A 21470-nucleotide genomic window follows, 5' to 3' on the forward strand; every position below is an offset into this window, starting at 1 on the left:
CTGCGCTACAAATTAATTAAATAAATAGTGCCATAATTAAATGTGACATAACATTGAATAACTGATATCTCATATAGTGGGTATTAACTAGAGCTGCACGATTCTGGCTAAAATGAGAATCACGATTTTTCTGCTTAGAATAAAGATCACGATTCTCGGCGCAACATCATCTTTTACATTATATAAAAAAACAATTGGGCTAACTTGTATTTTCCCTTATCGTCTTTCAGGACAGGCACTTCTGAGAGAACCTGGCTCCTCCCTTCTTAGGAAACACCGCCCCAATTTATTGGATTTAAGCCTCCCTCCAGCTGGCTGCTTCAGTTCTGGTGTTTCCTCCAGCGGGGAGACACCGTCCAAGAGGAGCCTTAGCTGAAGCCAGGAGGCTGAAGTTAGAGGGAGTCAGGTACTCTCAGAAGGCGGCCAAGAAAGACAGCACCGGGGGGGACCCGCTTACCTGTCGGCTGCAGAAAATTTTTATCACCACAGCCTCGCTCAGCGGAGTTTCTTGGCTGGGGGGCCCGCTCACCACGCTCGGGGAGAGCGTCCGCCATGGTGCATTCCGCCCCCCGCTTGCGGCGGTGTGGAGCAGCCGGGCCGGATGACGGGGGACGTCACTTCCGGTAGGGGCGGGCACTTCCGGCGGCAAACCGCGACTTCCGGTTCCGGGTCGCGGCGGTGAGCGCGCCAGATATGAAAGGCTGGTGCGTCCTGCAAGCTGGGGGACAGCTGCCAGGTTAAGAAGAGCCACTCCAGGAAGCATGTCGGAGGCACATACCTCAGTTACCGCTCCGGGAGATAACAGCACCAGCCACCATAAGGTAAGGAGGCCTGGGGTGGTTCTCCCTTACTTCTCCCACTAGCTCCATTTTTCTGTTCCCTTAGAATTAAGGGGAGTAGGGAGGCTAAGGGTCACACTGTGGGATCTTCTTGGTGATGGTCGTCCCTAGCAACACCCTCTGGTGGGGCAAGCTGTGCAGGCTGGGGAGCATTAGGTAGTGGATTTTAAACTATGCCTTTTATATTGAAATTACAGAAAGCCTCAGAGAAAAAGCCAGCCCATGTTTCCAAGAAGAGATGCCCTTCCTGCAAAGAGAATATGGGGGAAACTTGGACTAAACCCTTATGCAAAGAATGTCTGGAGAGTTTAGTGAAGGAACACACGGAAAGTCAAAACGCAGATTTAGCCACCTCTGTCAAGGAGCTTGCTAGCACTTTCCAATCCTTTAAGGAATTGTTTGCTAACACCCAGCTTCCACAGAGTTCCCCCCAGTCGGCACGGCAGGAAAATGCTCCAACACCGCAGTTACTACCCTCTACAAGTGGGGAGGCACCTGCGGGTTCTGTACATCAAGGGGAAGAGTGCGATAGCACACCCCCCAATTCCCCAGGGGAATCTGAGGCAGAGGGGTCGGATGGGGAATCCAAAAGAACCTCTAGATACAAGCTGTCTCTGGAAGAGGTGGAAGGCCTGATAGCGGCTATCCACACCACTCTAGGAATCCAGGAAGAGAAGAAAACATTATCTTTGCATGATCAAATGTACGCAAGTCTGGGCAAACCAAAGAAAAAGGTTTTTCCAGTACACGAAGTCCTAGTAGACACTATAAAGAGCGAGTGGCAGGATCCAGAAAGGAAACCCTTCTTTTCAGGAGCTCTGAAAAGAAGATTTCCTTTTTCTGAGGATGATTCGGCGGTCTGGAACAAATCACCTAAACTGGACGCAGCCTTTTCGCGAGTCTCCAGGCATACGGACTTGGCTTTCGAGGATATGGGATCACTCCCTGATCCCATGGATAAGCGAGCAGACTCCCTCCTGAAGAAAGCCTGGGACTCAGCTCTAGGAAATCTTAAGCCTGCCATGGCAATTACGGTAGTAGCCAGAAACATGGAGTATTGGCTAACTCAGATAAAGGCACATATTGAGGCTGAGACTGGTAAGGAGACCATATTATCCTCATTTCCCATGTTACTACGGGGAGTAGCATACATAGCGGATGCCTCTGCGGAGTCGGTGCGCATGACGGCCAGGTCATCGGCCTTAACCAATTCGGCTAGAAGAGCCCTCTGGTTAAAAACTTGGCAAGGAGACGGGGGCTCTAAAGCCAAATTGTGTGGGATCCCATTTACAGGGGACCGCTTATTTGGTCCAGGATTAGAAACAGTCCTGGATCACACGGCAGACCGAAAGAAATCCTTCCCAATTAAACAGGGTAAAAAGACGGGATTCAATAGAAAGTCCTATCCCCAGAAAAATTGTTCGGCTCCGAAGAAATCTGAAGGACAGAAAAAATCCTGGAATCAAAGAGGGAAGGGCCGCGGGGGGGCTATTTTTCGCCCTCCTGAACAGCCCAAGAAGTCTCAATGACAACCTCACCACTGTGGGAGGAAGACTGGGGACCTTTCTCCCTCGGTGGGAAGAGATCACCTCCAGCCCCTTTATCCTGCAGATAATAAGACAGGGTTATCAGCTGGAGTTCTCAAGCCCCCCTCCTGCCAGAATGTTAATCACCCATCTGCCAAAATGCGAACAGAAGTCCAGGGCCATACTCTCCTCTCTCAAAGAACTAAAAATACAAAACGTCATTCGGAGAGTTTCAGCAAAGGAAGTGGGAGAAGGTTTTTACTCCCACATCTTTGTGGTGATAAAGCCCTCAGGCAGTTACAGGTTAATCTTAAACTTAAAACCCCTGAATCGCTCAATCAGATACAGGAAGTTCAGGATGGACTCTATCTATTCGATAAGAACCATCCTTCCCCCACAGTGCTATATTGCCTCGATAGATCTTAGGATGCATACCTGCACATTCCCATTGCAGAGAAAAGCCAAAAGTTCCTGAGGTTAGCCGTAAAAACAGGGGAGGACATTCAGCACTGGCAATTTCAGGCCCTCCCTTTTGGCCTCTCCTCGTCCCCCCGAATATTCACGAAGGTAATGGCAGAGACCTTGGCTTTTATGCGACTACAGGGTTTGTCGGTAATCGCATACCTAGACGACCTGCTGTTGTTCGCCCACTCCCAAGAACAATTGTCCAGGGATCTCCGGGATGCAACACGGATTCTGGAAGACCTGGGTTGGCTACTAAATTTAGAAAAATCCTCCTTAGTACCAACACAAAGGATATTGTTCTTGGGGTACGAGATAGACTCCAGGGTCCAAAAAATCTTCTTACCCCCGGACAAAAAGCAGAAAATAAACAAGGCAGTAGGACAGTTGCAAGCAAACCAAGCGATCTCAGTCAGACAATCCATGTCTATACTGGGGTTACTAACAGCAGCCATCCCAGCAGTTCAGTGGGCAGGCCTGCACTTTCGTCCCCTGCAACTATTCATCCTGGAAGCTTGGGACCGCAGCCAGGATTCCCTGGATACCTTCATACAGATCCCAACCGCAGTGAAAAGATCTCTGTGGTGGTGGAGAAAAGCCGAAAACCTATCACATGGCCTCTGTTGGGTTCAGATAGCCTCCACCATCATCACCACAGATGCAAGCGGCATAGGCTGGGGGGCCCATCTGGGATCCAAGCTAGCCCAGGGGACCTGGGGACTGGAGGAAGCAAAACAATCCTCCAATTGGAGGGAATTGAGGGCGGTAGAGTTAGCCCTCAGAGCCTTCCAGGAGGACCTGCATGGACACCGAATTCAGGTACGGTCAGACAATGCCACAGTGGTAGCATATCTAAACCGACAGGGGGGAACCAGAAGCAATCTCCTATGGGGTCTGGCAAAAAAGATCTTGCAATGGGCCGAGGTCCAAGTTCTCTCTCTTTCGGCAGTTCATCTCAAGGGAGAGTTAAATCAACTAGCCGACTTTCTCAGCAGAAAGAAGGTAAGAGAAGGAGACTGGACGTTAAATCAGGAGGTGTTCAATGGAATTACCCAGAGATGGGGAATGCCAAACATCGACCTGTTTGCCTCACGGCAGAACACAAAGACACCTCAATATTTTTCCCTGAGCAGATGGGACGGAGCTCTAGGGGTGGATGCTCTAGCTCAACCCTGGGTGTTCCCCAAATCCTATGCCTTCCCCCCACCAGTGCTAATACCAGCGGTCTTGAGGAAGTTTCAGGAGGAAAGTACGACGCTAATACTTATAGCACCACATTGGCCGAGGAGACCGTGGTTCTCGACCCTAAATCGCTTAGCGGTAGAGCCCCCCTGGTTGCTACCAGTGAGAGAAGATCTCCTCTCCCAGGGCCCAGTACTCTGTCCTCAGACACAACATTGGAACCTTGCAGCTTGGCTACTGAAGAAGAACTGTTAAAGAGCAAGGGTTTCTCGGGCCAACTGGTGCAGACTCTGCTAGGAAGCAGGAAGAAAGAGACACAGAGCATCTACCTAAAAACTTGGAAGTTTTTTAGAAACTGGTGCAAAGCAAGCTCTTTAGACGCAGGAAGTACAGTATCAGTACTCGAGTTCCTACAAGAGGGGGCTAACAAAGGGTTAGCCATCAGCACCCTAAAAGGCCAAATTTCAGCCATTAGCGTATTCCTCGAAATACCTTTAGCAAAAGATCCCTGGGTGATCCGTTTTTTCAAAGCCCTGAATAGGCAAAGACCAACAAGAAATCTCCCATTTCCAATGTGGGATTTGTCTTTAGTTTTGCAGGCTCTCATTAAAGAGCCATTTGAGCCATTGGAGTCTTGTTCGGTGAGAAATTTAACCCTCAAGACAGTTTTTTTTTTTAGTGGCAATCACGACCGCCAGGCGGGTTAGTGAGCTAGAGGCCCTTTCGGTTAAAGCACCTTTTTTACAAATTTTTGCAGATCGGGTTATCTTTAAAACCGATCCAGCGTTTCTACCCAAGGTAGTCTCAAGGTTCCATAGAGACCAGGAGATAGTGCTACCGACGTTTTGTTCAGAGCCTGTGAGGGAACAGGAAATTCGTTTTCATAGTTTAGATGTCAGAAGATGCATTCTGCAATACCTAAACATCACGAAGGAGTTCAGGAAGTCAGACTCTTTTTTTGTTTTATTTAATAGTTCAAAGAAGGGTACTAAAGCGTCCAGGCGTTCAATAGCCAGATGGCTTAGATTAATCATCTGTGATGCTTATAGGCTTTCCGGTAAGGAGGTCCCTATGGGTATTAAGGCGCACTCTACAAGAGCAATGGCGGCCTCTCAGGCGGAAAGAGCTGGTGCTACCCCGGAGCAGATCTGTCGGGCAGCAACTTGGTCCAGCTACACAACTTTTTCCAAACACTATAGACTGGACCTGCTATCCGCTAAAGATCAGGCTTTTGGGCGAAAAGTCCTGCAAGCGGTAGTCCCACCCTGAAAGTAAGTACTCTCTTATCCTCTCAGAAGTGCCTGTCCTGAAAGACGATAAGGGAAAATTAAAGTTACTTACTGGTAACGTCTTTTCCAGTAGTCTTTCAGGACAGCACTAATACCCACCCGAAGAAGGTCTGAATATAAGATGATCAGAGGATGGAGGTTAGTATGATATATCTTTGTGTCTCCCCAGTGGCCGGAGGTACTCGTAAAGAACTGAAGCAGCCAGCTGGAGGGAGGCTTAAATCCAATAAATTGGGGCGGTGTTTCCTAAGAAGGGAGGAGCCAGGTTCTCTCAGAAGTGCCTGTCCTGAAAGACTACTGGAAAAGACGTTACCAGTAAGTAACTTTAATTTTTTCCCCCAAAAACTGCGTTTGAAAGACTTTTGCACAAATACCGTGTGACAAAAGATTGCAATGATCGCCATTTTATTCTCTAGAGTCTCTGCTAAAAAAATATATATAATGTTTGGGGGTTCTAAGTAATTTTCTAGCAAAAAATACTTTAAGAGGTTAAAGTGCTCTCCCTTACAGCCGGAAGTTCATTGCTTTGCTCTAAAAGAACGAAAAGATACATTGTAAAGCATTTTGTTTATACTTGTCTAGCAGCTTTAACAATGTTGATAAACATTTGCCGAAGACTTTTTTTTTTTTTTTTTACAGCTGTGAGTGAGCAGAAAACGGCTCAGTAAGAATAGAGGACATGCAGTTTTAAGATAGTCAGGGGGGGTGAATCGCAATTTTTTAACGATTTATCGTGCAGCTCTAGTATTAACCAATATATAAAAATAATCAAGTCCATGCAAAAAAAAACTTGTATCCAAAACCACTGTGAAGTGATACAGTGAATGAAAAAAGTTCAAGATACAGAATGAGCCACAGAGAATCCCAGTAGATGTTGCATCCACAAAAAAATCTTGATAGATAAAATCACCACCGTGCAGATCACCATGTGATTAGGGAGATTAGCAGCTTACCAAATTGAGTGGGTCACTCAGATCAGTGGTTAGACTTTCATTCACTGTTTCACTTCACAGTGGTTTTGGATATGTTTTTTTTTTTTTTTTTTGCATGGACTTGATTATTTTTATATATTGGTTAATACCCACTATATGAGATATCAGTTATTCAATGTTATGTCACATTTAATTATGGCACTATTTAATTAATTTGTAGCGCAGCACATATTGTCACTTGATGTTATGTGGGGATTTTTTCTATGATTCCTATGTGCAGCAGCTGATTTCTTTATTCATTTTCTTAACTGGTTTTTCCATCACATTTATTAGCGTGGAAATTTATACGTTTTTTTTTTTTCAAGAGTACTCTCTTGCCTCAAGTCTTGAAAGGTAAATCTCCCTACGCTAAGCGGTGTCCCTCCTTTAAGACTAACCCGGGGTCCTTTTGTGCCTTTGGGGCACAGGAAAAGGGTAAGTCCTTCAAGGCCCCCGGTGGTCACAAGAAATTTTGGGCAGGTAAGCCCAAAACGGGTCCAGCTGGGCAGGCAACCCAGTCCACCCCTTCCTGAAGGGACGCCCTCACCCGTATCGGGGGGGGGGGGGGGACGTCTGCTTTGTTTTCCCGAGCCCTGGCTGTCCGACATTCAGGACAGGTGGGTTCGCAAGCTCATTCGTTCAGGGTACAATATCGAGTTCCGATCTCGCCCCACAGACAGATTCTTTTCATCAAATCTCCATCTGACTCCCTGTAGTTTCCGGGGTCTACAACGGGCGGTTCAAGATCTTCTCGCCCAAGGGGTCATCGTGCCATCCCTCCGCGGGAAAGGTTTTGGGGGTTTTACTTCAATCTATTCACAGTGCCCAGAAATGAGGGCAAGGTGCGTCCGATTTTGGACCTAAAGTTACTGAACCGCTTTGTGCGGGTACAGTAGTTCCGGATCGAATACATCCGGTCGGTGGTGGCATCCAGGGGATTTCATGGCCTCCATCGACCTAAAAGATGCGTATTGCACATCCCTATTTATGAGGGTCATCAGCGGTATCTCCGCTTCGCAATTGCAGAGGAGCATTACCAGTTTGTGGCATTGCCCTTCGGTCTTGCTTCGACTCCAAGGTTTTGGCTCCTGTGTTGGCTCTGCTACGGGGCAGAGATCCTTACCAGGTGGGACAGGCATCCTCAGTCTTAGACAGAAGCCACCAGGTGAGATATCTTTTGTGGTGGCTCCAGTCACTGATTCTGACACAAGGAAAGTCCTTCCGGCCGTTATTGTGGACGAGGCTCTCCACAGATCCCAGCCTGTCGGGCTGGGGTGGAGTTCTGGGCACGATTTGTGCCCAGGGGATGTGCTCGGGGGAGGAGTTCTCCCTACTGATAAATGTCCTGGAGCTCCGGGCAATCAAGCTCTGTTTGTTCCGTTGGTTCGGATTCAGGGCTGCCCTGTACGAGTGCAGACGGACAACACCACAGCGGTGGCGTACATCAATCATCAGGGGGGCACCAGGAGTGCCCGGGCGGCCAGGGAAGTGGCCGAGATTCTGTCTTGGGCCGAATCGCATGTTCCGGCGTTTTCGGCCCTCCACATTCCAGGTGGGGAAAACTGGCAGGCGGACTATCTGAGTCGCCAGACCCTGGACCAGGGGGAATGGTCCTTACACCCGGAGGTGTTTCACCTTCTGTGTATCCGGTAGGGGTCTCTGGACGTGGATCTGTTAGCATCCCGTTTTAACAAACAAGTGGAAAGGTTCGTGGCTCGATCTCGTGATCCTCTGGCGGACGCCTTGGATGCGTTACAGGTGCCATGGCATCGGTATCGGCTGATCTATGCCTTCCCTCCTATTCAAATGTTGTCCGGGTTCCTCCGCAGGTTAGCCTCGGAATGAATGCTGGTGTGATTCTGGTAGCTCCAGACTGGCCGCGTCGGTCTTGGTACGTGGACATGCAGATGCATGATGGTTGTCAAGCCTCCCTGGCGGCTTCCACTAAGAAACGATCTTCTGTCTCAAGGACTGATCTTCCATCCTGCTTTACAGTCGCTGGCTTTGAAGGCTTGGCTGTTGAAAGCCAAGTCTTGAGAGACAGGGGTACCCTGTCGGCTGCCATTCCTACCTTGCTAAAAGCTAGAAAAGCTTCCTCTGGGAAGATTTATCATCGCACCTGGAGGGCATATTTTGCCTGGTGCAAGTCACAAGGTCTTCACCCCCACTCCTTTTTCAGTAGTGAGGATTTTGACCTTCCTACAGACTAAGGTGGATCAGCGCCTGGCACTGACCATGATCAAAGGCCAATTGTCGGCCTTGGCCATTCTTTTTTAGCGCCCTTTGGCGTCTAATTCCTTGATTCGCACACTTATTCAGGGGGTGCGTCATCTGGCTCCCCCGAGGAAGGCTCCCTTACCTCCCTGGGACCTGAATCTGGTTCTGTCCGTTTTTTACAACGACCTCCCTTTGAGAACATCAGAGAGATCCCTCTGCCTGTGTTGTCACAGAAAGTTGCCTTTCTAGTGGCGATCACATCTGCTCGTAGAGTGTCTGAGTTGGCGGCTCTGTCTTGCCGCTCCCCCTATCTGGTTGTTCATAGGGATAAAGTGGTCCTGCAACCAAATCAGTCTTTTTTTTCTTCCTAAGGTGGTTTTCAGCCTGTCACCTCAATAAGGATATTGTGTTGCCTTCGCTTTGTGCAAAGCCTAAGCATCCAAAGGAATTTGCCTTGCATTCCTTGGACGTGGTCCGGGCGATCAAGGTTTACCTTTCCGCCATGGACTCTTTCCGGAAGTCGGATTGTCTGTCTGTCCTTCCTTCCTGAAGGACCTCAGAAGGGTACAGCGGCGTCTGCGGCAACCATTTCCAAATGGATCAAACAGACGATTGTGCATGCCTATTCGATTAAGGGTCGGGTTCCTCCCTTCCCTGTTAAGGCGCACTCTACTAGAGCGGTTAGTGCGTCTTGGGCTTTTCGCCACCAGGTGCCGGTGGCTCAGGTGTGCAAAGTGGCGACCTGGTCGTCTATACACACCTTTTCTAAGTTTTACAATGATGTGTTGGCATCCTCGGATGCTTCTTTTGGCCGCAAGGTTTTTAGTGCGGCAATGGTTTAGAGACATACTATTATTTTTTTTTTTTTATTTTTTTTTAATGTCTTAGTCATGGGGTTTATTTCATTTCCTGGGTTAGCTCCTGTTGAGCCTTACTTACCCCACTGGTTCAGTTCAGTTTTTTCTCTTACCTGGGTGCTGCGTTGCCTATTTTAAGATTGCGTCTTCCCACCCCTCAACATCTACACTGCTTTGGGGCGTCCCAATCGTGAAGACTGTATGAATGGGCGGCGACTGTCAGAGGACGTAAGAGAAAATAGAATTTTTGTAAAATCTTACCGGAAAATTATTTTCTGAGTCCTCTGACAGTCGCCACCCCCGCCCCTCTCTTTGGGGTTGACGGGTTTTTCATGGACTGCTTGCTATATAACTGGATTAGAGTGGTACTGGCTGGAGGATATAGGCCAGAGGGACGGCCCCCTGTGGGTGTGTCTATATGTTAATGGTTGTTTGTATTAACAAAATTACTGCCTAGCTTGCTCATGCGGAGAAGGCAAATACCAATCATGAAGACTGTATGAATGGGTGGCGACTCAGAGAAAAGAATTTATGGTAAGATTTTACAAATATTCAATTTTTTAACCACTTCCATACAGAGCAGTTACACCCCCTTCCTGCCCAGACCAATTTTCAGCTTTCAGCACTCTCACACTTTGAATGACAATTGCTCAGTCATGTTACACTGTAACCAAACAAAAAATTTTTATCATTTTTTTTCACACAAATGGAGCTTTCTTTTAGTGGTATTTGATCACAACTGTTTTTTTTTGGTGGTTTTTTTTTTGTTTCTATTAAACATTTTGCAAGAAAATTAATTTTTCTTCATACATTTGAGCCAAAATTTATACTGCTACATATCTCTGGTAAAATTAACTCAAATTAGTGTATATTATTTAGTCTGTGTGAAAGTTATTGAGTCTAGAAGCTATGGTACCAATTACTGAAAATTGATTACACCTCTGATGTACTGACTGCCCATCTCCTTTCTTGAGGCTCTGAAATGTCAGGACAGTACAAATGACCCCTTTTTGTAAAGTAGACAGTCCAAAAAACTCACCATGCCTCTTACTAAATACCTTTTTTGAAGTAATTTTTTACAATTCTTGGGAAAATGAAGAATTTTTCTTCCCCCCCCCCCCCCCAACAAAGTTGTCAATTTATAAGCTACTTCTAACACCTAGCATGTACACAGCAAAAATGACACCCAAAATACATTCTGCTACTCCTCCTATGGCGATACCACATGTGTGAGACTTTTACACAGCCTGGCCACAAAGAGACTTAACATCCAAGTAGCACCTTCAGGCGTTCTAAGAGCATAAATTACACACATCATTTTCTGACTACCTATCATACTTGGCCCTAGAGCACCAAGACAATGGAAACGCCCACAAAATTACCCCATTTTGGAAAGCAAGCACTCCAACGTATATTCTGAGGCATTATGGGTCTTTTTTAGTATGGCAATACCACATGTGTGAGACTTTTTCACTTTTTCACAGTCTAGCCACATGGAGGGGCCCAACATCCAAGGAGCACCATCATGCATTCTAGGGACATCAATCACACACACACACATTCCTGACAACCTATCACATTGTTGAAGGCCCCTAACACATAGCATAATACATACCAAAATACATTCTGCTGAGCAAAGGATAAACAAAAGATTACCTGTGGTTTTAGCAGTGCAGTGGTCCAGTCAGCAGGCAGGAATGTAGACAGCACAGTGAAAGGATCGTCCAGGCATGAATACTGTCCATAATTAGTGCAGGCAGAGATATGGTCAGTACAGCCCAATTATTGGTCCAGGCAACAGGCACATGTTCCATAAAAAGTGCTGGGTCAGTGCAGGCAGAGATATTATCAGCACAGCCAAAGTATTGGTCCAGGCAGCAGGTAGACCATCAAGCTTAGGGCCTCGGTCGGGAAATAATGGGGACGGGTAGAGGCTTCTCCCACCCAAATCGCTTTGAAGCCTCCGGACTCCAGACCCTGTTCCAGGATTACAAAACCCAGAGAAAACCAAAAACCCGGGGTGCGCAGTAGCGGCGAGAGCGGGTGGACATCATATGACGGCCGCCCAGATCGATGAAATGTTCCTGCCAGCATCCTTTTACTATGACCTGGTAAGGAACTGGTTAAAGAGCATCTGTCATCTCTTTCCTGCAGCGGCTCTTCCTCTGAACCCCTGTTGACTCATCGACAGTCCTATTTACTTTAATGGGATGGCTGTTGATGCGGCAGTGACACAACAAGGTGAGGGATGTGGCGGTAGCAGGTGAGTGGATGCCCTCTAACAGGCACTGCCATGATGGATCTGAAATGAGAGGTGCTCTAATAAACTACCTCTTTTAGAGCCTGGATGCTGGATGGAGAGTGATGCTTAAAGTGGAGTCCCACCCATTTTTAATAATTTGGATTACATAGATGTATGTAATCCCCTTTAAAACGACTTTTACCAATGGAAAGTTTTTTTTTTTTTTTTTTTTTTTTTTGCTAGTAAATACCTTATTTTCTGCTTTATTTATCCTCTTCTCACTTCCGGGTCTGGTTGGCGATTACGTCATTCGGCGATTCGCAGTGTGTGCTGGGATGGCATGAAATCTCGCTTTATTACACAGGAGATGAGCTGCACTGCGTGCTCTGCCCCACCTCCTCTCAGTGAGCTGTATGTATGTAGTGTATTGAGGCTGTGCTCCGCCCCGGCTCCAACCCGTCTCCGCTCAGTGAGGATATAATGCTTTCAGTCCTCGCTCACTGAGAGGAGGCGGGATGGAGCATGGCCTCACTCACTACATACATACAGCTCACTGAGAGGAGGCGGGGCAGAACACGCAGTACAGCTCATCTCCTGTGTAATAATGTGAGATTTCATGCCCTGAGATACATCCCAGCACACACTGCGAATCGCCGAATGACGTAATCGCCGACCGGACCCGGAAGTGAGAAGAGGATAAATAAAGCAGAAAATCAGGTATTTACTAGCAAGCAAAAAAAAAAAAACTTTCCATTGGTAAAAGTCGTTTTTAAAGGGGATTACATACATCTAAAGTGACTAAAACTCCACTTTAACTTGTCTCTTCAGAATTCCCCATAGGTGTGTGTTTGGGTTCACATCAGGAGACATACTTGGCCACTGGTAGCATCTTCTCTTTCAATATACAGCGGTACATCTGTGAATTCATGATGCCATCAATGAAATGCAGCTTCCTGACACCAGCAGCACTCAGGCAGCTCTAGAGAAGGTCACTGCCACCACCATGTTTCACTGTAGGCACCATGCGTTTTTTCTTTGTACTCATCTTTGCGATGCCATACAGTTTTAAAGCCATCCGTTCCAAAAACCTTGATCTTGGTCTCATCACTCCAGAGTCCCAGTAGTCGTTTTTTTTTTTTTTCAGCATGGGCCCTGGCAAATTCTAGGCAGGGTTTTTTTGTGCATGGGCTTTAGAAGAAGCGTTCGTCGTGGACGACACCCATGCATGCCATTTCTCTGCAGTGTATGCCGTATTGTGTCATGGGAATAACCCCAGTTTGACTTTCTACTTCTTTAGCTAACTGCAGTGAACTTGCATTGCTATTTTCTTCAACCCTTCTATTTAGAAGACGCCCCTGTCGAGATGTTAACCTCCGTGGATGTCTCTGTGAGATGGTTGCAGTTCCATCTTTGTTAACCACTTTACCACTAGAGCATTTTGCTGTCTTACGTCTGGGCCACTTTTTGCGATTCGGCGCTGTGCGACTTTAACTGACAATTGCGCGGTCATGCAACGCCGTACCCAAACGAAATTTACGTCCTTTTTTTTCCCATAAACAGAGCTTTCTTTTGGTGGTATTTGATCACCTGTGCGATTTTTACTTTTTGCGCTATAAACAAAAAAACAGCGTTTATTTTGAAAAAATAACAATATTTTTAACATTTTTTTTTTTATATGAAATTCCCCCCAAAAAAGATGTAAAAAACAATTTTTTTAAAAATTTTTGGCCAATTTGTTTTCTGCTACCCATGTTTGGTAAAAAAAATCACAATAAGCGTATTTTGATTGGTTTGCGCAAAGGTTATTGCGTTTACTAACTATGGGAAAGATTTCTGTCATTTTTGGTGTGTGTGTGTGTTTGTTTTTTTTTTTTTTTTTTTTTTTTTTTTGCGGGACTGCGACATTGCGGCGGACAGATTGGACCCTTGACTGACATTTTTGACACTTTTGGGGGTACCAGTGACATTACTGCAGTAATCAGTGCTATAAATATGCACTGTTACTGTAAAAATGACACTGGCAGGGAAGGGGTTAATTTCATTGGAGAGGGAGGGGTTAATGTATGCCTGGTGCTTACTGACGTGTGTGGGGGGAGGTGACTGAGTGAGGGACAGATCGGATGTTCAGCTATGCTGAACACTCCGATCTGTCACTCCCTGTCACTTAGGAGATCCGCCCGCTCTGTTTACACAGGCGGGCGGATCTCCAAACTGGCCCGACTCCCGCTGTGAATGAAAACAGCGGGAGCGCGCCGCCTACAGGGGGAGGAGTCTGGCGACGTAGGTCTACGTCGTCAGACGATAACGAGCCACTTTGCTGCAGTAGTACTACGGTACTCAGTGGTAAAGTGGTTAAATTTTTGTATCACCGTGAAACCTGTGTGGGTGACGACAGCCCTTCACATAAGTGTCAATAGGTATGCCGTGTCAATGAAGCCTAAATGCAAATAAAACTAGTTATCTGCAGGGCACAGTGAATATATTATAGCCCTGCTGTTTTTACTGTGACTGCCCTTCTTTAAAATGTTTAAAAAAAAGTAAAATATTACGTTAGTGACATCGTAAATACAAGTTACACACCTCTGCTCTATAGTGGTTTTCTGAAATCTCAGACATATCCTTCTAATAAATGCCAAGATAAGTTGTTTGCCTTGAAGTGTGGTTGTAATACTTTTTATTTTCTGCTCCTTTTTTCAGAAAGTCATGATTTCAAGTGTTTTTTCTTTTTGCTCCTATCTCTAGGATACACTAAAGAAGAACGTTGATGTCGTTAAATATGCATTTGAAGAAGCATATCGGGCTCTAGATTTAAAGAAAAAACAGTGTTTGGAGTTTATCAAACAGCAACAAAACGCTGCTATAAAACGGCGTGAAGTACGTAAGACAGCAATGGTTCATCAGAAAGTCACAGTTGAAAGTCTTCTGAAGGATTGTGAAAGCCTTGTGGATGAATCTGAACCAAAATGCTTTCTTCAGGTAATATTCCAAAGGTGTATATTATATAACCTGTACAACTGAATTAAAATGCAGATGTTTCCCCTAACGTCACTCTTCTCATTTCCTTTAAAGTAGAGTTCCAGTTGTTTTTAAGTTTATTAAAAGTCAGCAGCTACAAAAAGTGTAGCTGCTGACTTTTAACTACTTCCGGTCCGCGCTATAGCCAAAGTACGGCTGCAGCGCAGACTCGCATTTTCGGGAGGCCGTCTTTAAACGGCCTCCCAGTAACAGGCTCCCGCGAGCGCGCATCGGGGAAAATCTGTGTCGGCCGTGTCCCTTGGACACAGCCGATCACAGATCGTGGTGAATGGCCAATCACAGCGGCCATTCACCACGTGATTGGACTGTCCAATGAGATGATCTCATATGTAAATATATGAGATCATCTCTCATCGCCAGCGCTCCTTCCTCACACGGAGACTGCAGTGTGAGGAAGGAGGAGAGCAGCGATCAGCCGCCGGGGACACAGAAGAATGTAATCAGGGTACCGATCACCAGTGCCCTGATTACAAAAGGTAAAAAACATACACAAATTGCCCCCCATCAGTGCCCACAATCAGTGCCCATAGTGCTGCCAGTCAGTGCCTGCTCATCTAGGCACTGATGGGCACTGACTGGCAGCACTATGGGCACTGAGTGTGGGCACTGATGGTGCTGCCCATCAGTGCCGCCTCTCAGTGCCGCCTATCAGTGCTCATCAGTGCCGCCTATCAGTGCCGCCTATCAGTGCTCATCAGTGCGGCATATTAGTACCTCCTCATCAGTGCAGCCTATCAGTGCCCATCAGTGCCGCCTCATCAGCGCACATCAGTGAAGGAGAAAAAATTATTTATTTTCAAAATTTACTCGCAGAAAATAAGAAACTTTTTTTTTTTTTTTTTTTGTAAAAAATAAAAAACCCAGAGATGATTAAATACCACCAAAAGAAAGCTCTATTTGTGTGAAAAAAAAATGATAAAAATTTCATATGGGTACAGTGTAACATGACCGCGCAATTGTCAGTCAAAGTGTGAGAGCGCTGAAAGCTAAAAATTGGTCTGGATGGGAAGGGGGTTTAAGTGCACTGTAGGCAAGTGGTTAATAAACACACTCACCTTTCCCAAGATCAGTCGATGCGGCCGCCTGAAGCTTCCCTCCTCTCTCTCTCGCGTCTCCTCGGTGCCGGCATCACAAGTGTGGGCACCCGGCTGTGACAGCTTGTGGCTTCACAGCCAGGTGCGCATGCCCAAGTCGCGCTGCGCTTCCTCAGTGGCCGGGAAATCTTCTGGGACCTGTGATGTGTCCCAGAAGATTGCAGGGAGGGAGGAGAGGAGATCTTATTTCCTAGGCGGCTCGAGCGGAACAGGGAGCTGGTTTCTGTCAAAACTAAAAAATAAATAAGTGCCAAATGTGACATGTAAGGGGGTTAAGAGTGCTTAAAGCGAAAGTTGCACTTTTGGGTGGAACTCTGCTTTAATTCCAAAACCACTGCCTGTAAATTATTTTTCTCAGACAGAATTCCTCACACGATGAAAAAACTAACATTTCAGCTGAGAACTGGCACACATGTCTATATGCACTTGCTGCTTCTGTGATTGCATGGTCAATGACAGATGCAAGTCACATACTTATGTTCAGGAACCAAATAACAGCACCATGATAGCCTGTCATGATGATGATCACTAGAAATAGGTTTGCTAGTTTATTTTTTTTATGAATTTATAGCCTGAAAGGAATAGTTACATTTAAAAATGAAAACCTGTTTCAAAGCTTTTATCTATAAACTTCCCTCTTTAATAATATAATTAGTGCACTTTTCCCACACTGTATTAAAGTGGTTGTAAAGGAAAAAGGTATTAACCTTAAAGCATTTTCTGTATTAAGGTAAAAGAAAATCTTTCAATAGCACCCCCCCCCCCCCCCCCCACAGTGTCTAAGCTTTAAGCCCTTACCTAAGCCCAAACTCGAACCAGCACTGTCCCGTCTGCAGCAGCTCTTCTGTCCTCTCCTGTTTCACACGGGCTTGGCTGAGAGCAGAGATAGCTATTGGCTCCTGCTGTCAGTCAAATCCTTTGAGCAGAGAGCAAGGGACATTTGAGCTGTGCTGTGTGTGTTCAAGACGCACACAGCCAGGCTCAGGATCAAACCCACACGAGTACCCCCATAACAAGAAGCTTACTATGGGGGGACTCAGAAGGGAGGAAGAGTTGAGAGTGCCGGCAAGACACCCCAGAACTGTGGGATTTGGGTCATTTGTGCAAAACCATTGTACAGAGCAAGTACGTACACTATATTACCAAAAGTATTGGGCGCCTGCATTTACATGCACATGAACTTTAATGGCATCCCAGTCTTAGTCTGTAGGGTTCAGTATTTAGTTGGCCCACCCTTTGAAGCTATACCAGCTTCAACTCTTCTGGGAAGGCTGTCCACAAGGTTTAGGCGTGTGTCTATGGGAATGTTTGACCATTTTCCCAGAAACGCACTTGTGAGGTCAGACACTGATGTGGACGAGAAGGCGTAGCTTGCAGTCTCCACTTTAATTCATCCCAATGGTGCTCTATCGGGTTGAGGTCAGGACTAACTCATGCATACCTAAAATGGACCTTGCTTTGTGCACTGTCTAAACCATTTGGTGGAGGGGGGATTATGGTGTGGGGTTGTTTTACAGGGGTTGGGCTTGGCCCCTTAGTTCCAGTGTAGGGAACTCTTAGGCTTCAGCATGCCAAGACATTTTGGACAATTTCATGCTCCCAACTTTGTGGGAACAGTTTAGGGATGGCCCCTTCCTGTTCCAACATGACTGCACACCAGTGCACCAGTGTACCTAATAAAGTGAATGTACATTCCACAATAATATACATATGCTAACAAAATTAGCGTGTACTGTCAAATGCCTCCAGCATTGTTTGTTTTTTTTTTTTTTATTGCTGGAGGCTACCATTTTGCTGGAGAGCCCCTGAACAAAAGTAAATCATAAAGTGAAGCTAAACCCAACAATTGAGCAGTTTAAAAATGGTTACATTCCTGGAATGCTGGGATTTTAACTGTCATGTGTAACTTGTTTCTTCAACCAAGCTATCAAACCACCAAATGGCTGGTGTCATAACTGATCACATGTGCAATACCATGGCAGTTGCACATCAAACTCCACTTAACCACTTGCCGACTGCCGCATGACTATTTATGGCGGCAGTCAGCCCCTCGCAGGCAAAGTGACGTAGGGCTACGCTGTGAGCCTCTAGGGGGCGAGCTACCGCCCCCCGAACATGTCCGCGCGTGTGACCGGCGGACCCGATGTCCGCCGGTCACTCGTGATCGTCCGGTACAGAGGGAGAAAGGCAGGCGGCTAATATAAACAAAGCTGCCTGTCCTTCTCCCTGGTGTAAGTGCAGAGATCATACGGTCCTGCTATGTAGGATCGTAGATCTCTGTAGTTACACAAACAGCCACATCCCTATACAGTTAGAAGCACGCCCCTAGGGACACACTTAACCCCTCCTTCTCCAATAAAGTTAACCCCTTCCCTGCCAGTGTCATTTTTACAGTAACAGTGCATATGTATAGCACTGATTACTGTAGTAATGTCACTGGTACCCCCAAAAGTGTCAAATGTCAGTCAGGGGTCCGATCTGTCCGCCGCAATGTCGCAGTCCCGCAAAAAAAAATTGCAGTTCGCTGCTATTACTCGTTAAAAAAAAAAAAAAAAAAACAATAAAAATGACGAAAATCTTTTCCTTAGTAAACACAATAACTTTTGCGCAAACCAATCAAAATACGCTTATTGCGATTTTTTTTTTTTTTTTTTTTATGTAGCAGAAAACATTGGCCTAAAATGTTAAAAAATTTTTAGATTTTTTTAATTTTTTTTTTTTTTTTTTTTTGCGGAATTTCATATAAAAAAAATGTGAAAAATATTGTTTTTGCAAAATTGTCGCTCTTTTTTTTTGTTTATAGCGCATGATCAAAAAATCGCACCGGTGATTAAATACCACCAAAAGAAAAAGCCTTGTTTGTGGGGAAAAAAGGATGTCAATTTCATTTGGGTACAGCGTCGCAACAGTTTTAAGCTATTCTATTCCTGACACGTGCTGATAATGTAACTGTTACGTTGGTTGTGCTATCAACCAAACTGTTTAACCATCAAAAGGCTGGTTTTATAACTGATCACATGTGCAGCACCATGGCAGTTAGAGGAGTTCCACTTAAAAATGAAACTCCACTGATCTGCTTCCTCTTTCCCCCCCCCCCCCCTCAGGTGCCCCATTTGGCACCTTTCAGGGGGAAGGGGAGAACGGGTGTCTTGTTTTTGACAGGTACCCTTCCCCACTTCCTAGAAGACAGCGCCACGGCGCTGTCCCTTGGAAGTTCGGCCCCTTCCTTTTTCCTCTGCCGCTGGGTAAATTACAAAGGGCAGCGCAGTGGGGAGCCAGCAGTGAAGCCGAAAGGCTTCACTGCCAGGTTCCCTTACCCTGGATGGCAGTGGTGGCACCCGAGAGCCGATACGTAAATTGGCTTCGGGACCCGACATCGCGGGCTCCTTGGGACAGGTAAGTTCTATTTAAAAGTCAGCAGGTACAGTATTTGTAGCTGCTAACTTTTATTTATTTATTTTATTTTTTTTAAGGAGGGCGGAACGCTTTAAGGATCAAATAAAGGCCAAGATGGCAGCTTCCTTGGCTGAAAATGATAGGAGGGTATAGTTCTGCTTTTAATTGAAAAACTTTTATGCCCATTAGCAAATTACACTGAATACTCATTGGATTATATCATACTGCCCTCCATTGACTGTCTCTATTTTTAAAGTTGTGCGTGTACCAGCACTGTGTGTCAGACTTTCGCAATGTGTAGGATACTGGGGCATAATCCTGTTACATTGCAAACTTTCTTTCTTTTTCAGATGGCTTGCAGTCTAAATAAGAGGTCTGTATACATTTTTGTTGTTGCCGTTTAAAATGATAATGTTAGTAAACAAAAGTCAGTATTATGGCTTTTTATTCCTCATGAGTGCCAGCCATGTAAACAGACCTAGTTTGGGGAGTGGGGACATGCAGAACATTCAGGTAGATGTGGTAAGAAACTTTGTGGAAGAAGGCAAAAGATAAGTAGAAGAACAATTTATACAATTAAAGCGGTGTAACCTTTGTTGCATTGTTATGTTTTAGTATGACTGATATCTATGATATTATTAAAAGAAAAATCTATGTAAGAATATATATTTTTCTCATTGATGAACTCTTGGAACTGCAAGTTGCATGGCTGTTAATCAATGTAAAGGGTGCATACTTTCAAGTTGCTGACACTGAACTGCGTATGAGCATCTATAGTTTGGAACTTCACTTTCTGCGTGCATTTGACTTTTAAATTAGTGAACCCAGACACAGCAAGGTAAATGGCATTTTAGGAGGAGATCAGAAATTTCTATCTTCCTCTTCTCTCAGTGCAAGTTTACTTTAACCACTTAAGGACGAGGCCTATTTCTGAAACTTGTTTTTTACAAGGTAAAATCAGTTTTTTACAAGTTTTTTTTTTAATCAGATTTTTGCTAGAAAATTACTTAGAACCCCCAAATATTATATAAATTTTTTTTTTTTTTTTTTTTTTTTTTTTTTTTTAGCCGAGACCCTACAAAGTAAATTGGAGATCGTTGTAATACAAATGTAAATAGATACCCAACATGTCATGCTTAAAAAAATTGCGCATGCTCGTGGAATGACGACAAACATTGGTACTAAAAATGTCCATAGGTGGCGCTTTAAAAATTTCTACTGGTTACCAGTTTAGAGTTAGAGGAGGTCCAGAGCTAGAATTAGTGCTCTCGCTCCAACTATCGTGGCGATACCTCACGTGTGGTTTGAACACGTTTACATATGTGGGCGCCACTTGCGTATGCGTTTGCTTCTGCGCATAAGCTCTGAGGTAATGCTGTGCTTTCAATTATTTTTTTTTCTTATTTTACCTTTTTTTTTTTTATTTTTTTTTTTTTTTTACACTCCCTTTTAAAAAAATGTTTTAATCACTTTTATTCCTATTACAAGGAATGTACACATCTCTTGTAATAGAAATAAGCAGGACCTCTTTAATGTGAGATCTGAGGTCAAAAAGACCTCAGATCTCACATATACACTTTAAAAAAAAAAGATATATATATATATATATATATATAATTATATAGTGGGTACGGAAAGTATTCAGACCCCCTTAAATTTTTCACTCTTTGTTATATTGCAGCCATTTGCTAAAATCATTTAAGTTCATTCTTCTTCCTCATGAATGTACACATAGCACCCCATACTGACAGAAAAACACAGAATTGTTGACATTGTTGCAGATTTATTAAAAAAGAAAAACTGAAATATCACATGGTCCTAAGTATTCAGACCCTTTGCTGTGACACTCATATATTTAACTCAGGTGCTTTCCATTTCTTCTGATCATCCTTGAGATGGTTCTACACCTTCATTTGAGTCCAGCTGTGTTTGATTATACTGATTGGACTTGATTAGGAAAGCCACACACCTGTCTATATAAGACCTTCCAGATCACAATGCATGTCAGAGCAAATGAGAATCATGAGGTCAAAGGAACTGCCTGAAGAGCTCAGAGACAGAATTGTGGCAAGGCACAGATCTGGCCAAGGTTACAAAAAGATTTCTGCTGCACTTAAGGTTCCTAAGAGCACAGTGGCCTCCATAATCCTCAAATGGAAGACGTTTGGGACGACCAGAACCCTTCCTAGAGCTGGCCGTCCGGCCAAACTGAGCTATCGGGGGAGAAGAGCCTTGGTGAGAGAGGTAAAGAAGAACCCAAAGATCACTGTGGCTGAGCTCCAGAGATGCAGTCAGGAGATGGGAGAAAGTTGTAGAAAGTCAACCATCACTGCAGCCCTCCACCAGTCGGGGCTTTATG

General features: G+C 45.1%; 1 pseudogene across 1 annotated transcript in view; it reads left to right on the forward strand.

Annotated features, from left to right (window-relative positions):
• Window positions 1–21470, forward strand: part of LOC309543455 (E3 ubiquitin-protein ligase TRIM63-like) — a 57122-nt pseudogene that overhangs the window by 11725 nt on the left and 23927 nt on the right. The window contains exons 3-4 of the transcript XR_014226144.1: window positions 14328–14561; window positions 19462–19484. The product of XR_014226144.1 is annotated as an E3 ubiquitin-protein ligase TRIM63-like (transcript). The remainder of the gene's footprint in view (window positions 1–14327; window positions 14562–19461; window positions 19485–21470) is intronic.

Source organism: Pelophylax lessonae (assembly GCF_965119305.1).
Source record: "Pelophylax lessonae genome assembly, chromosome: 1".
Lineage (NCBI taxonomy): Eukaryota > Metazoa > Chordata > Amphibia > Anura > Ranidae > Pelophylax > Pelophylax lessonae.